At 45.9% G+C, this 16,092-nt stretch overlaps 1 protein-coding gene across 1 annotated transcript in view; it reads right to left on the bottom strand.

The window, feature by feature from the left end:
• Positions 1-14,599, bottom strand: part of LOC117876018 (probable G-protein coupled receptor 152) — a 109,008-nt gene extending 94,409 nt beyond the window's left edge. The window contains exon 1 of the mRNA XM_034767710.1: positions 14,441-14,599. The gene's annotated coding sequence lies outside the window, so the exon portion shown is untranslated. The remainder of the gene's footprint in view (positions 1-14,440) is intronic.
• Between the last annotated feature and the right edge of the window lie 1,493 nt (positions 14,600-16,092).

Below are 16,092 nucleotides of genomic sequence, written 5' to 3'. Positions count from 1 at the left end.
GTGCACGTCCAGTTTTTCTAAATAGTCCCGAACCACTTCTTTCTCCACAGAGGGCTGGTCACCTTCTCCCCATGCTGTACTGCCCAGTGCAGCAATCTGGGAGCTGACCTTGTTCGTGAAGACAGAGGCAAAAAAATCATTGAGTACATTAGCTTTTTCCACATCCTCGGTCACTAGGTTGCCTCCCTCATTCAGTAAGGGGCCCACACTTTCCTTGATTTTCTTCTTCTTGCTAACATACCTGTAGAAACCCTTCTTGTTACTCTTAACATCTCTTGCTAACTGCAACTCCAAGTGTGATTTCCCAGGCAAACTCCCGCTGTTAGCCTCTGCTGTTCGCCGCTCAGCTGGTTCGCTGCTGACTGCCCTTATATACCAGTCAGGCCCACTCAAGGCCCACCTGGAACAAAGCACTCCCAATTCACACTTTTCAAACAAACAAGCAAGCAATCAAGCACACGGTCAAACTGACCAACTGTCCCAGCAGCAGGCACTCAGATACTCACCAACACAGTCCCCCTAATGCAGCACTTAGCGTATCTCCTCTTGGACAGCTCCCAGGCAAATTCCCGCTGTTAGCCTCTGCTGTTCGCCGCTATCTGTGAGCATGTGCGGCGAGTTATATTCTTTTGTAGTGCCCAGGCTCCAGGAATATTCAGGGCCGGGGGCCCTGCTCCACCAATATTTGGAGCTGGATCTCTCCCTCGGCCCTGACTGGAGTGGGCCCAGGACCCCACCTCTTCCCCCCTCTCCCCCCCCGGCCCCGGAGTTTCCCTGCCAGAATGAAAGCTGCGAGCGGCTCTCCCTTGCCTGCCGGCGCCAGCTGCTGCTGCCTATAACAACAAGAGATGCCGGCAGCAGACTGGGGCAGCTGGCTGCTGCACCTCAGGAGGGGGAGGGGGAGGAGGCACACACATGCTTGGCAGCCCTCCCCTCCCCTGGCACACACCGGGCGGAGACGCCAAGGGAGCTTCTGGCAGGAAACCTCACTCACCTGAGCAGCTCCTGGGGCTTTGGTGAGTGTTTGACCCCATGATCTGCCCCCCCGCAGCCACCACTCCTGCCCTACGCTGGGCAAGGGGCAGCCCTGTCCCCCACACCCAGGGAGGCTATGGTGAGGGGCAGCAGGCTGCAGCAGGGGAGGAAGGAAGCCGCATGTGATGGCAGCCCTTCCCCCGCCCAGCACCCACCCACTGCAGGGGAGACTGGGTGGGGGGCTTCCTAGACCTTAGTAGCTGGGGCTTGGGTGAATTTTGTGACACCCTGTCCTTCCCCGCACCCTGCAGCCACCACTCCTGCCCCACACTGGGCAAGGGGCAGCCCCATCCTCCCACCCCCAGTGAGGCTATGGTGAGGGGCAGCAGCAGGGGAGGCCACAGATGATGGCAGTCCCCACCCCGGTACCCCCATAGGGGAAGGGAGGGGGCTTCCTGGACCTGAGAGGAGCCCTAGGAGCATGTGCAGTGACAGTGGTGCAGAGTGAGTGTGCTGCAGGGGAGGGGGAAGAGGAGGGGTCCCTCACCCGGAGCTTGCTGCTGCCGGCAGGGAGAGGGTTTGCAGGGGAAGGGAGTCCTCTCTGACCCTAGTCCTGGGGCAGCCTGTCTGCACCCCAAGCTCCTCATCCTCGGCCCTGCCCCACCCCAGAGCCTGCACCCCCAGCACCCTAACCCTGAGCCCCAGCCCTGAGCGCCCTCCTGCACTGTGAACCCCTCATCCCCAACCCCACCCCAGAGCCCTCACCTGAGGGGAAAAACATGCAACTTAAATTTGGCAGTCAGTTTCGGGTATGATCGTGTTTAGTACACTACTTGATTATTTTACACCCTTTAAAATATATAATTGGTTGTATACAGGTGTTATGAAGTGGGAATGTTCTTAATGTTTTCTCTGAATACTGTGTGGGTGCCTCAGTTTCCCCTATGCATTTCTTAAGGATCTAGGTGGTGGAATAAGGGTGTGTGATTGTTGTAGACACCCTGTCTCCTGGCAACTGATGGCCTGGGCTGCTCTCCTGCAAGGTGCCAACTGAAGGTGTTGGAGAATAAAATAACCCCAACTATACATACAATATGATGGGGGCTAATTTAGCTACAACAAATCAGGAAAAAGATCTTGGAGTCATCGTGAATAGTTCTCTGAAGACGTCCACGTAGTGTGCAGAGGCGGTCAAAAAAGCAAACAGGATGTTAGGAATCATTAAAAAGAGGAACAGGAGCACTTGTGGCACCTTAGAGACTAACTAGACACAATCAACTCCGGTTTGAATAAGGACTGGGAATGGCTGAGCCATTACAAACATTGACTCTATCTCCCCTTGTAAGTACTCTCACACTTATTATCAAACTGTCTGTACTGGCCTAGCTTGATTATCACTTCAAAAGTTTTTTTTTTTTTTCTCTTAATTAATTGGCCTCTCAGAGTTGGTAAGACAACTCCCACCTGTTTATGCTCTCTGTATGTGTGTATATATATCTCCTCAATATATGTTCCATTCTATATGCATCCGAAGAAGTGGGCTGTAGTCCACGAAAGCTTATGCTCTAATAAATTTGTTAGTCTCTAAGGTGCCACAAGTACTCCTGTTCTTCTTTTTGCGGATACAGACTAACATGGCTGTTACTCTGAAACCTGTCATTAAAAAGAGGATAGAGAATAAGACGGAGAATATATTATTGCCCTTATATAAATTGATGGTACGCCCACATCTTGAATACTGCGTACAGATGTGGTCTCCTCATCTCAAAAAAGATATACTGGCACTAGAAAAGGTTCAGAGAAGGGCAACTAAAATGATGAGGGGTTTGGAACGGGTCCCATATGAGGAGAGATTAAAGAGGCTAGGACTTTTCAGTTTGGAAAAGAGGAGACTAAGGGGGGGATATGATAGAGGTATAGACAATCATGAGTGATGTGGAGAAAGTAGATAAAGAAAAGTTAATTACTTATTCCCGTAATACAAGAACTAGGGGCCACCAAATGAAATTAATGGGCAGCAGGTTTAAAACAAATAAAAGGAAGTTCTTCTTCACACAGCGCACAGTGAACTTGTGGAATTCCTTACCTAAGGAGGTTGTGAAGGCTAGGACTATAGCAACGTTTAAAAGAGAACTGGATAAATTCATGGAGGTTAAGTCCATTAATGGCTATTAGCCAGGATGGGTAAGGAATGGTGTCCCTAGCCTCTGTTTGTCAGAGGGTGGAGATGGATGGCAGGAGAGAGATCACTTGATCATTACCTGTTAGGTTCACTCCCTCTGGGGCACCTGGCATTGGCCACCGTCGGTAGACAGGATACTGGTCTAGATGGACCTCTGGTCTGACCCAGTACGGCCGTTCTTATGTTCTAAATATATATCCGCTTACAAGGCGGGAGGGCGGGGGGGGGAGGATTAGACCCATTCTGGGCACCACCAAAAATTATACAAACCTGCCACCTATGTCCGTGAGAGTAAGGGGGAAGATGTTTATGGTGGGGTGGGAGGTTGAGGCAAATCACCTGGCCGCTGATTACATGCAGCCAGACACCAGGGCAGTTAGAAGAGCACAGCAGGGTGCGCTGTGCATCAGAGAAGCTTTGAAAACCAGTTTCATGACTGGCCAGGCTACGGTGTGAAAGTTCTGTTTGTTTCTCCTTGATGAAAACCCACCCCCTTGGTTCACTCTACTTCCCTGTAAGCCAACTTCCCTCCCCTCCCCGCTTTGATCTCTGCTTGCAGAGGCAATAAAGTTATTGTTGTTTCAAATTCATGCATTCTTTATTAATTTGTCACACAAATGGGGGGATAACTGCCAAGGTAGCCCGGGAGGGGTGAGAGAGGAGGGAAGCACAGGGGTGGGGTAGTTGTAGGGGCACCCCCTAGAATGACATGCAGCTCATCATAGAAGTAGCATGTCTGGGGCTCTGCTGCGGGTCCCTGTTATAACCGCTGTCCTTCATGCTCTTGGAGATTTTTTCAAATATTCTGGCATTTTGTCTTTTGGAACGGAGTTCGGATAGCATGGATTCGTCTCCCCATATAAAGATCAGATGCAGTACCTCCCGTTCGGTCCATGCTGGAGCTCTTTTGCGATTCTGGGACTCCATGGTCACCTCTGCTGATGAGCTCTGCATGGTCACCTCTGCTGATCACCTCACGATGCTTGCCAAACAGGAAATGAAATTCAAAAGTTCGCAGGGCTTTTCCTGTCTACCTGGCCAGTGCATCTGAGTTGAGAGTGCTGTCCAGAGTGGTCACAATGGAGCACTCTGGGATAGCTCCCGGAGGCCAATACTGTCGAATTGCGTCCACACTACCCCAAATTCGACCCAGCAGGGTCGATTTCAGTGCTAATCCCCTCGTCGGGGAGGAGTACAGAAATTGATTTTAAGAGCTCTTTAAGTCGACAAAAATGGCTTCGTCATGTGGACAGGTGCAGGGTTAAATCGATCTAGTGCTGCTAAATTTGACCTAAACTCATAGTGTAGACCAGGGCTAATACAGTATCTTTAGGAGCGGAGTTGGAGATTAAGTGTGAGCTTCCTGTCATGCCCCCTAGGGTCCTTTGTAAATTCTGTGAGAGAGTTAATAGGAAGTTAGCAGTGCAGAAGCTACTAGCAGTCTGCAGATAGAAAAAGGAAGTCCCGGGATAGCATCCCAAAAGGTGGAGTTGAAGTGTCATCATAGAGGAGGCGACTAATGATGTAAAAGATGAGATGAGCAGAGCAAAGGGGGAGGAAATGTCCTCTCCTCTGTTAGTGTCTGCCTCTGATAGTAAAGAGGGAATACCTTTAGAGACAGTGATTGTTCAGAGACTAGAAATGACACGAGTAGCTAGTGCCTGTGATGTAGTAATCTCTAGGTTACAACAGAGAGAGATGCAACAACCAAGGGATGCAATTCCTGCTCCTCCACCCAATGTTACATTGGCACCATATAGATCAGGAGACCCAGCCCCTTTGGGTGGACACTTATTGACATTTGGGCGATCATCAACATTGCCTAGGTCCCTAGAATTTCATGGACCCTCTACACCCCCTTGGTATATGCCGGTATCACCTGATGTACCGGTAGAACACCCTACTACACCAGATCTTAATGGACTGAGAGATATCCTGCATCAGTGTGGAAATGCCTTGAGTGCAGGACGTAGAGGTTTTATGGAAAGTTACCTTGCTCATCCAGGATTATTTCCAGAGGAAAGTTCTGATAGCTCTGATGAGGAAAATGTGGATTTGGGTAGAAAAAGTCAAAACATAAGAATTATAGATTCAAACTCAGATAGAAGCTCAAATCCCAAGCTGGAGAGAAGATCCTCAAATTCTAATTCTGATTGCCCTGCAGCAGTTGTTACAGATATTACGACCCTAGATCTGGTAGCTAAGCAAGAAGGGATGATGGAGAATTCTTTGGTTGCAATGCATGTACAACGTGTACAAAAAACAGCAAAAGTGTTTGGCTTACCAAGGGAAGATTGGATTAAAATCTTACAACTCACAGTAAATCAAGCATTATGGAGTACTTTGCCATCTGAGTTTAGGGTAGGAGAGAGATCTTTTAAAGACACAGTAGCCCTATTGAAACATAATCAGCAAGCTCGAGTGGTCATCCTGTCTAACTTAAAGCAGAGACCTAATGAGTCCCCACATCAGTTTCACCTGTGGTTAAGTGCAGCATGGCACAGTCACATGAAAGAGGAAACCATACGTTAGTTTGGTGGTCAATAACTCTTTTCCCCATTTACAGGAAAAGGTTAACATGCATATAAATGATAGCACTTCTTTGAAGGAGGCATTAGCCTTACTGGCCAAGGCATATTCTCAGGGAGGCCCTAAAAAGGTCAGCGTGGAGCCCTTGTTGCAATACTTCAGAAACCACAAGCTAATCCCACCATAAGAATTGAGGGACCCCCACGGTTAGGCCGAGGTGTTCCTAAATACCCTAGGTACCAGCGTTGGCAAAATGACCGTAACCCACGTAATAATCCTGGACCTTCGAGTGGGCGTGCCCCTCAACAGGGTCATGTGTTTGGACTCCATGTAAGGGCCCGGGCCCATGTTCCTTTCTTTTCAGATGCTGCTCAGAACAATTCACGCCTGCAGAGATCCAAGTCACCGCCTCCCCGCAGAGATGAGGACTCAGTTGTAATAATGTTTAAGATAGTGCAGCAGATGCTTAAAGCTCAACGACGGAATATCCGGAAACTCCGAGGACGCATGAATGAGCTAATGATGGAAGGCCAAGGCCCAGCACCCTCAAACTGTCCGGTGGCCTCCGTAGACCCATTTCCTTCTCTTCGGTGGACAGCCTCTCCTCCTCCAGAGTTGGCTGCCTCCAAAGAGATAGAAGGAGAACCTGTAGATTATTTGTCTGCATACTCTACAAATTACTCGGCATGATGCCAACCGGCCCCGAGTGTAGTCATAGCCCCTTTACGCAGGGATGCAAGCGGGAGACCCACAGTATCTGCAGTGGTAGGGGGCCGCCACAGGAATTTTATTATAAAAACTGGGGCAGCAATTAGCATTATACATGTCAAGGATCCTAGATCCTCTTCTCTGTCATCAGGGCGTACAAAAACACTTTCAACTTTTGCAAGCAATCAGGTTGTTACCACACTTTCTAAACCCACTGAAGTACAGATAGGTCACCTAAGAAAGGTTCATACCTTTGCATTAATGAAATTAGCAGACCCAAGGAATTGCCTATTGGAAACTGATTTCCTATACAAACAGGAATGTGTTCTTGATTTGGTTGACCAATTGTTGTGTCTTACTGTAGAACAGGCAGAGGATGACTCACCAGTGATCATACCTGAGTGTGGCATGGTGTCTCCAGTGGAGGACTCTGAACCCGAGGGGTATGATTTGAACAAAATAGTGGCTAATCATGCAGCCCAACCTGAGTTACAGGCTCTACTTTGCAAGCATGAGGATGCCTTTGCTAAACACAAACATGATTGTGGATGTATGGCAGTCACTATTGTTGTGGAAGGAGGAAATATATCAGCCCAAAAACAATATCCTTACCCAGACCATGCAAACCCATACATAGGAAAGGCTATCAAGTCTTTACTGACACAGGGAGTACTACGTAGATGTACTTCCACTTCTAATTCCCCTATTTGGCCTGTGAAGAAACCAAATGGTTCTTAGCGTCTCACAATTAATCACAGATTCCTGAATCAAGTCACACCCACTTGTGCCCCTACAGTGGCCAAGATGCCAGATCTAATCAAGTCCTTTGATCCAGAGGCCACGTGGTTTACTGTCCTTGACATCAGTAACAGCTTTTGGACATTACCATTGGCCCGCATTTCACAGTACCGTTTTGCATATATTTTCCAGGGGCTCCAATATTCCTGGACATGTTTACCCCCAGTTTAAAAATTCTCCAGCTTTATTCCATGCGCAAATGAGACGGGTACTGTCGCAATTTTCTAAACCAACTGTTCTGTTTCTGACATTTGTTTGGCAACACGGACCAAGAAGGAGCCTCTGGAAAGGCTTAACAAGCTCCTGCAGATCCTAAAGGAAGCAGGGCTAAAATGCAATCCAGCCAAGGCACAGCTAATGGCCAACAGTGTCTCTTTCTTGGGCCTCAGCCTGACAAAATGGGATAGAACCCCGGCGCAACAGAAAGTGGATGCAATCCAAACATTGACTTTACCACAGGACCCAACGGCTTTAAAATTCTTTTTGGGTTTAACTGGGTACCATAGGGATTTCATTCCCAATTTTGCTTCTATTGCAGGTCCCTTGTTGTCAAGGGTCCTTCCCCTCTCTGAACTCTAGGGTACAGATGTGGGGACCTGCATGAAAACCTTTAAGCTTAACTACCAGCTTAGATCTGCTTTTGCTGCCACCACCCAAATTATTTAGGAGTTATTTGGGAAACTCTGTCTACCTTCCCCCGCAGAATATCTCCCTCCCAAGTACTATAACCCTTCCCTGGGTAGCCCTGAGAGACTTCTCCAGATTTTGGAGTCTCTGGCCAGGAGCGATTTTATAGTATTGTACACAGGAGGGCTGTTACCCTTCCCTTTATAGTTATGACACAAGGCTCCAGTGTTGATCACTCCAAATCCTGAGACACCCTATCATCTGGAGGTAGTGGTGAGTGTTAATGTATTAGCGGCTGTGGCTTCACAAGAAAGACATGGGAAAATCAGACCTATGGCCTCTGCCTCACATTTAATGTCATCAATTGAACTTAAGTATGACAACTGTGAAAAGTACCTATTGGCAACCAGTTGGGCCATACAACACTTTTCTTTTCTAATTGGCCTCAGCCCGATCATATTACATTCATCGCACACTTCCCTTCAGTTCTTACTGTCCAACAGGGTAAAGATGGGCAAGTCTCAAATGCTCGCCTAGCCCACTGGGCATTGCTGATGCAAGGAAAAGGTATTGCAGTAAAACCTGTTAGGACACCATCTTTGTTACCAACTGCCCTACTGTACCAAGGGGAGCCACATATGTGTCCCGAACTTGATCAATTGGATCTAAGGGGGGAGGAAAAACAAAAGCTTTTCTGGTCATTGATCCAGGAGATAGATTCAGTTAAGAGGTATTATTTGTTGGTTGACTGTTCTAGTTATTACCATCAAGGCAAACCTTATATCGGGTTTGGAGTCTATGCAGTTCCTCCCGAGGAGAAAGGAGAGCCTTGGGAAAAGGGATATTCATGCATTCCACATTCGGCTCAATATGCTGATTTAGCAGCGGTGGCTTGTGAATTGGAGTACTGTGTGCAGTTCTCCATCACCACCACATACCAAAGTATCTGTCTGTTTTCAGACACAGCATGGGTATGCAATTCTCTTACAGAATTTCTACCATGTGGGAGACAAATAGGTTCACATCTTCTAATGGCTCATCTATTAGGTATGCATCTCTGGTGAAATACATCCACTGGTTAGTAGTATCAATAAAATCTCACTAGAAATTAGAACCCTATGCTACAAAAAATGGGAAGGCTGATAAATTAGCCACAAAAGGAGCCTGATCAGGGGAATTCTGGAAAAAAAAAATCAGAAATATTCTGTTACTACCCCAGTCCCAAATGCCCTATTGCCACAACTAAAGTTGTACAGGCTGACATACCGGATTTAAAAGAAATGCAAAAATCAAATAAAGACATAGTAAAAGTAATCCAAAAGCTTTCCAAGACAGAAGAAGAAGGGTCACTAACAGTAGATCCTTTGTACAGAAGATATGAGCACCATTTGCCGGTAGTGGACGGAGTTCTCATGTATTCAGGAGGTCCGTTCCCTGTATGGGTAATTCCAGCTCACTTACAGAGGAAAATGATGTACATGGTTCATGACACTCCTACAGGAGGACACCAGGGAGTGGACAAAACTGTCCAGTGTCTTGCATCTGTGGAATGGTGGCCACTTCCTAGGATGAATGTGCAACAATATTGTGATAACTGCCTGGCATGTGCTCAAGCCAATCCAATTCCATCCAAAAGAAATGCTCCATTAAAATCTCAGTGTATGAAGGTCCTTGGATGGCTTTGCAGATTGATTTTGTAGGTCCTTTGCCAAGGACTCAAAGAGGTAACCAATACCTGTTAGTGGTTGTCGATCCTTTTTCAAAGTGGGTAGAGGCATTTCCTCTTAAGGCCAATACTGCAAAAGCCACTGCCAAGGTCCTAGTAGAGCAAGTCTTCTCTCGATGGGGGATCCCTGCAAAGTTAAAATCGGACCAGGGATCACATTTCACTGGACAGTTCTTTAGGGACTGCCTTAAATTAATGGGAGTCCTCCAGAGACTACACATCCCATACAGACCACAGTCATGTGGGATGGTGGAACGAACCAATCAGACTATAAAAGTAATGTTGAGGAAACTGATTGATGCCAATGGGTGTAACTGGGACACTCTCATGCCTCTAATTTTAATGGCATTGAGAGCGACACTGGGTGCATCTACTAATAAAACACCCTTTAAAGTAATAATAGGCCAAACGATGCGATTACCAGAACATTTAAATTTGGCACACCGGTGGCACTCAGTTAGAGGAAATAAAAATGGATACCTACCTGCAGAATCTGCAAGAACATTTAAATCAGATCCACTTGCAGGGAACAGCTAAATTAGGGAAATCCAGACGAAAGGCAAAGGCTTACTTTGACAAAAAACAGAGACAGAATACTTGGGAGGTAAAAGACCAAGTAATGCTGTTATTATATAAAGCACCAGACCATAGGCTGTGTAACCGATGGGTCGGACCCTTCTGAGTCATCGATAAACTCAGTTCAGCAGTGTATAAGATTAGAATAACAGGAGGCAAGCGTAATAGAGACAGAATCTACCATGCTAATCAGTTAAAGCTGTATCGATCATTCAGGTCGCAGGAGCAACTTCCTCCTCAGGACTTAAGTGAACAGCATCCAACAGAATTGCGACAGCTGGAGTACAGCAAATTGCAACCATAAAATGAACATTGATATTTCTGATTTACTACCCCCCTATCGTTGCTCTAAGGGTAAGACGGAGTCAATATCATGAATTTGGGACTAAACTGTTACAACTCCATGAAACCAGATGACACAGTTGTGCTCAGTTGCCTGAGCATGTGAAACAGAACATACCAACACAAAAGGGACGGACTATTATACTCAACCCAAAACTTATCCACAGTCCTATCCACCAGGTTAAGGAAATTGGAGGGGAAGATATCACCTTTGAATATCAATTGGTTGGAGTAATCTCGTTGCCATCCAGTGGCTGGAAAAAGATTTGGCCCTTAGATGATCACTCAAAGGGGGGAGGATGTAAAACCTATACCTCCTCACCAACAAATTCAACTTCCCTAAGACACGAAATACCTTATGGAACTTGGAGAAACAAAGCCATTTGTAATAATCTAATAACGGAGGGGAGGTTAACCATATATAAACTTAAATATGAGGATAAAGGACAATATAAAGTGCTCTTTATAGCTGGTTTTCAAACCAAATCAGGAAGCAAAAAATATGTACTAAATGTAACATTTAAACTTAAGGTTTGGAATCCAATTATTAACTACGATTATGACAATCCAATACCAAATGATGTAACTTGTCCAATGATAAACCCAGAACCTGCTAGTGGTCTCACAACAACGCCCATAATAGGGGAAGTGATTAATCAAGTTTGGTTTATGCTTATTCCTGTAGTGTTAAAGTTGTCTAGTTGGTATCTAGAAAAATTTAGCTATTGCCAGCATACCAAAGTGGCTTCTTTTTTTCTCAGTACAACTTGTGGATAGAATTGCAGCCTATCAATAACAACTGCGAAATATTGTTCTGTTGGGAATGGATAATGAAACCCATAAACCACATACCTCTAGGAGAAAGTGTAGCTTGAATCTTCTTGGAAGTTTAGGATCCCTAAGAGGACTATTTGGTTCAGGAATGTCCATTTGGAACCGTGCGGATATTTGGAAAATTCACAAACATATAAATTATGTGTTACAAGAGGAAGCCAACCGAGTGGTCGATCCAATGTTACAGAAAATAAAGGGATTGTCACAGAAAGAGCGATTTACTGTTTATAATATGCATAACATAACCCAAGTATTTAATGAGACCCAACGTAAAATTAATCAGCTAATTGCTTTAAACAATAATCAGCAGAAGGATCAACATTTAGAAAAAAAGATGATATGCTCTGCATATGGGGAATATATTGTAACTGCAATCACTGATACATTACGATCCTTAAGATTGGGAAAGATTCCTAACTTAATTAAAGATGAGCAACTGTTAAGTTGTTACTGTCCCAAATGTTTTCAAAGGCTGGAAAAGAAACGATTCACATGTTTGGATTCATGCCAGCATTAATCAGTGGACGCTATGAGAGAGATGGGATCTGTGACACCTCACCCCAACTGAGACGGTTGTTCCCTTTCTAAAGATTGTAGGATGGCACGATTTTTCTATGTCTCATTCACAGTCTCGTTACCGGTATTTGACCCAGACAAAAATGCGTAAGGCAATTGGTAGCTGTCCATTCTATAGGTCACCTCAAAGGCAACATCTATAGGGAACGCGTTAATGCACCACCCTTGGTGGTCTATCACACTCCAACTCAGACTTGGAAAGTACCACAGACGGCCTGTTGCTCTGAAAAAGGGCATCAGTATATCTGTAGGTGTAACATGTTTGAGACAGACACTGTTCTGTGTGAACTGCAGGGAAAAAAATGACAGAATTCATCACCATCATACCTGATAAGGTTGACCAAGTGGAAGATTCCGATGGAAAGGGTGACCTATGCTGGAAATAGCCAATTTTGCATGGTTACCAATCAAAAAAGGTACCAATATGGTCCCTTGCAGTGTCCTGTCACAGAACCAAATTTTTGTTTTACTCCAAAGCAACCTACTTTGGTAGGGAATCAAGCTATTTCCCCTATACCACTTTTGAAAACATCACCATTATCCAGTCTGACCCAATCTATCAGTTATCCAAAGTACACCCACCTTTCTTGTCTACATTCCCCGACTACGGTTACAGTTAAAGTCATTATTGGCTCGTAAGAAGACCCACCTCATACAAATTACTAAAGATATGGACAAAGCCAAACAAGCTATTACCCAGTTAATAAATGAGGGTCATGAGCCTGCAACAACTCCCGGGGAGAATTTTGGATTAAAAGGATGGGTTATTATCCAAGGAATTGCAATTAAATTAATTAGGATGCCTGCAGTATAAATCCAACAGGCCCAAGCAGAGACCTAGACAGGCACCAAATGTTGAGAAAAATAAATATGCATACATGGTGCCCACTCCAGAAACGTGCCAGGGTCCAGAATACCATCTTTCTAATACCCTTCCTCCACCCCAACCAAGGAAAAATGGCATTAAAACTGTTCCCACAGATACTTAACCACCTACATCCGCACCTATGTGATGGGGTTCATTGTTGCAAGCCACCCTGTCAAAGGGGGCATGTAGCCTATAGGATTAACCTGCTTGCTTGCATGCATCTCTCTCTCTCTCTCTCTCTCTCTCTCTCTCTCTCTATATATATATATATCTTTTCTTATAGTTAAAGTATTTGGTTTATTGTAATAGGTTTATAGATTTATATTAAAGTAAGTTCAGCTGTAATGAAAGGCACCTACAGGCCACATCCTCTATGTTGAGCTAAGGCAAAGTTAGCATATCTATGTCTGGTACCTTTCACCCAGATAGCAAAGTCAACACACACACATGTCTGGGACCTTTCACCTAGATAAATAGATAATGGTAGAATGGCATAGGGGGGGTTCCAAGTCTGTACCCTCAAACTTAACGTGTACACCCCAAGGAAAGAATTGAAATAACTGGGAAAACAAAAATAACATGTATGTGTATATTCTAATGTCATTAATATGTACAAACATATTAGCCTATGGAATAAGTGTACCCTAACATTTTTGTGGGTCAGCAGGGGGATGGGAAATCCATAGGAAGACACACATACAGGGGAAAAACCCTCCAAAGAATACTTGTAAAATGTTTACTGGGCTAGAAAAAGAAGGGGAGAGACCCCCTAGTTATCCATCACTTCAGGGATGTTGGGTAAAACACCTTCAGAGCCTGTGAAAGTTGGAGCCACTAGCTTGTGGGGCTAGAGATGCTGGCAACCTGGTGTGAGTAAGAAAACTGCTTAGACAAAGATTGTAACTGGCCACAACAAAGGTTTGGACTCTAGGAAGTGGGTTTGATTTGGGTTTTTTTTTTTTGTACCCATGCCCTGTCTTTTCCTCTTGCGTAGTATCACTAAAAGCAGGGCTCCCAAACATTTTTCCCCTGACGCCCACTGGTACAACTGCAATAGGCGTGGTGACACGTGTGGGGGGGCATGTGGGGTCACGTTCCTCCCCCTCGATTTGCTGCTTGGCTTGTACTGAGCATGCTCACATGGACTGAACATGCTCAGTGACACTGTTGAAGCTGGCTGCCCTCATGCTGCCCGCCCTCCCCCCACTATTGGCAGGCATGGGCCCTCTCTCCCTGGGGCTCACTTATTAGCACTTCTGGAGGGAAATTATGAATGTTAATTATTACTCTCACACTGCAACTAAACAATGTACATGTTTCCTCTTCATTTCAATGCAAGCACTTGTAATGAGAGAAGTTCCTAGTAATATGCCCCTGAGAAATGCTTCAAGATCTTTGAAACCAGTTTTAGTCAGACTACACTTTAAAAACAACAGCTGAGCGCAAAATGTGGTGTTCAAACAGGGGAAATGCAAGTTCGAACCATACTGAACAATAAGCAACCAAACAATGTTAACAACATGGTTAACAAAACACATTGTGTAATTATTTGTTGATTTTTAAAACAAAAGAGTTGTCCAAGTCTGCACACTAGATGGTGTGTTCAATTTTCTTTTAGTGTGTAAGTAAAGACCCATCCCTTCTCTCTGCTAATTAGAAAAGTCTCAAATATTGTCAATAAAAGTATAAAATTACTCACTGACCAGGAATCTTCTTAATAGGGTGGACGTGCCTGTTTCTCCTTGCACAGTTTTTCCAGCTGGGGGCGTGTGTTAGTGAGGCTCAACCTGATCTCCTCTTCAATTTTCAGCCTTGCTAACTCGCTTTTTTGATAGCTGCTGGTACTGAAAATCCAGCATCACAAAGAGATGCTGTTGCACCAGGAAGGAGGACAGGCTGAGGATGCCCCACTCTGGCGAGAGATGGATGGCTGGGGAGGGAACCCTGCATTGGAGGGGGTGGGTGGCTCCTAGCATGGACAGCAGAGATGGGAGGGGGGAAAGGAGACAGGTCATTGCCCTGGGGAGGGGAATACCTGACCCCCCCCACTGCAAAACATTACACCCACTCCCTGCCACCAGCAACCGAGATGGAGGGGACATCTCGGTGCACAAGTAGGGATTCTCCCCACTGCAAAATAGCCACCCCCTGCCCCTGCTGCCTGCAAGCCAGATGCTGAGGAAGAGAGGAGGAAACCTTCCAGCTGCACCTCTGCTGCTCCCCCGACCCCAGCTTCCCACCCTGTAAAATCCCTTTCTTCCAGGCCGTCCCCCTCAAACTCCCCACACACATGGTCTCCAGGCAGGCTCTGTCAGGCAGGGCAGGTGGAGAGGGCTGCGTGCCCTGGAGCTGCACTGAAGGGCCAGGGTAGTTTGGAGGGGGAGCAATGCCCCTACATGCCCCTTCCCCCATCTCCACCCTTGCCAGCAGACCTCCCAGGACTGTGTCGCATCCCACAAAGTGGGAACCCCTGACTTAACCCTCTGTTCTTTAACTTAATCTTCGTTTTGCTATAAACCATCTCAGGGTGTTGTACCAATGTAGGCGTGAGTCACCAGCTAACCTATCAGGCTGGTGTGTGCTCTGTCTCTCTCCAAGCAGCAAACATAGCGGTTTCAGTGAGTGTCCCGGGAGAGGGACTGGATGCTGCAGGGAGACATCCCCGGGGAACACAGGAACTGGGGTGCACTGATTGTTACCAGCAAGGCAAGGTTTGGACTGGCAGCCTCTCAAGGAGTTTGCTGGGAGAGCAGACAGGCTGGGAGCTGACACATGGTCTCATTGCCAGGAAAGCTCACTGTTGCTGAGGAAGATGGGTGTCAAGATTGATTCCCCACTCTGGCATTTTGAGTGCAGAAGATGGGGGCCCGCAAGGATTCAAAAAATTAATACTGGCCACTCCAGGCTTGTATTAAACTCCCAAGGTTACAGCTTTTCTCTAACCTTGGATGGGTGGATGCTGCCACCACCCAAGTGCAAAAACCCCTTTGAGAACCCAGGAAGGTGCTTGGGAATTCCTTCCTGTGGGGTACCCTTGTTGAGTCTGAACTTTTGATGAGCTTAAACTTAACCCAGACTTGATGTCTCTGTCTGAACTTTTAACCAAAGCTCTGACCTGCGAACTACTCATGACACCTCCCCTCCCCTTAAGTAGCCATCTCCCCTTATCTCTTTTTGAATTTACATTTTAACCTGTTTTATCCTGTAGAATCTTGTTTGATTATGCATGACCATTATGATCTGTTAATCACTTTGTTTACTTCTGTGTATAAATATTGATGCTCACCCCTAATAAACTTGCCACACTTACTCTGAAGCCTTTCAAGCTAAGGATAGTGTGAACCCGTTGAT

This window comes from Trachemys scripta, chromosome 4, assembly GCF_013100865.1.
Source record: "Trachemys scripta elegans isolate TJP31775 chromosome 4, CAS_Tse_1.0, whole genome shotgun sequence".
Taxonomy (NCBI): Eukaryota; Metazoa; Chordata; order Testudines; family Emydidae; genus Trachemys; species Trachemys scripta.
Note: the sequence above shows the minus strand (reverse complement) of the source record. Positions and strands in the feature narration are given on the sequence as shown.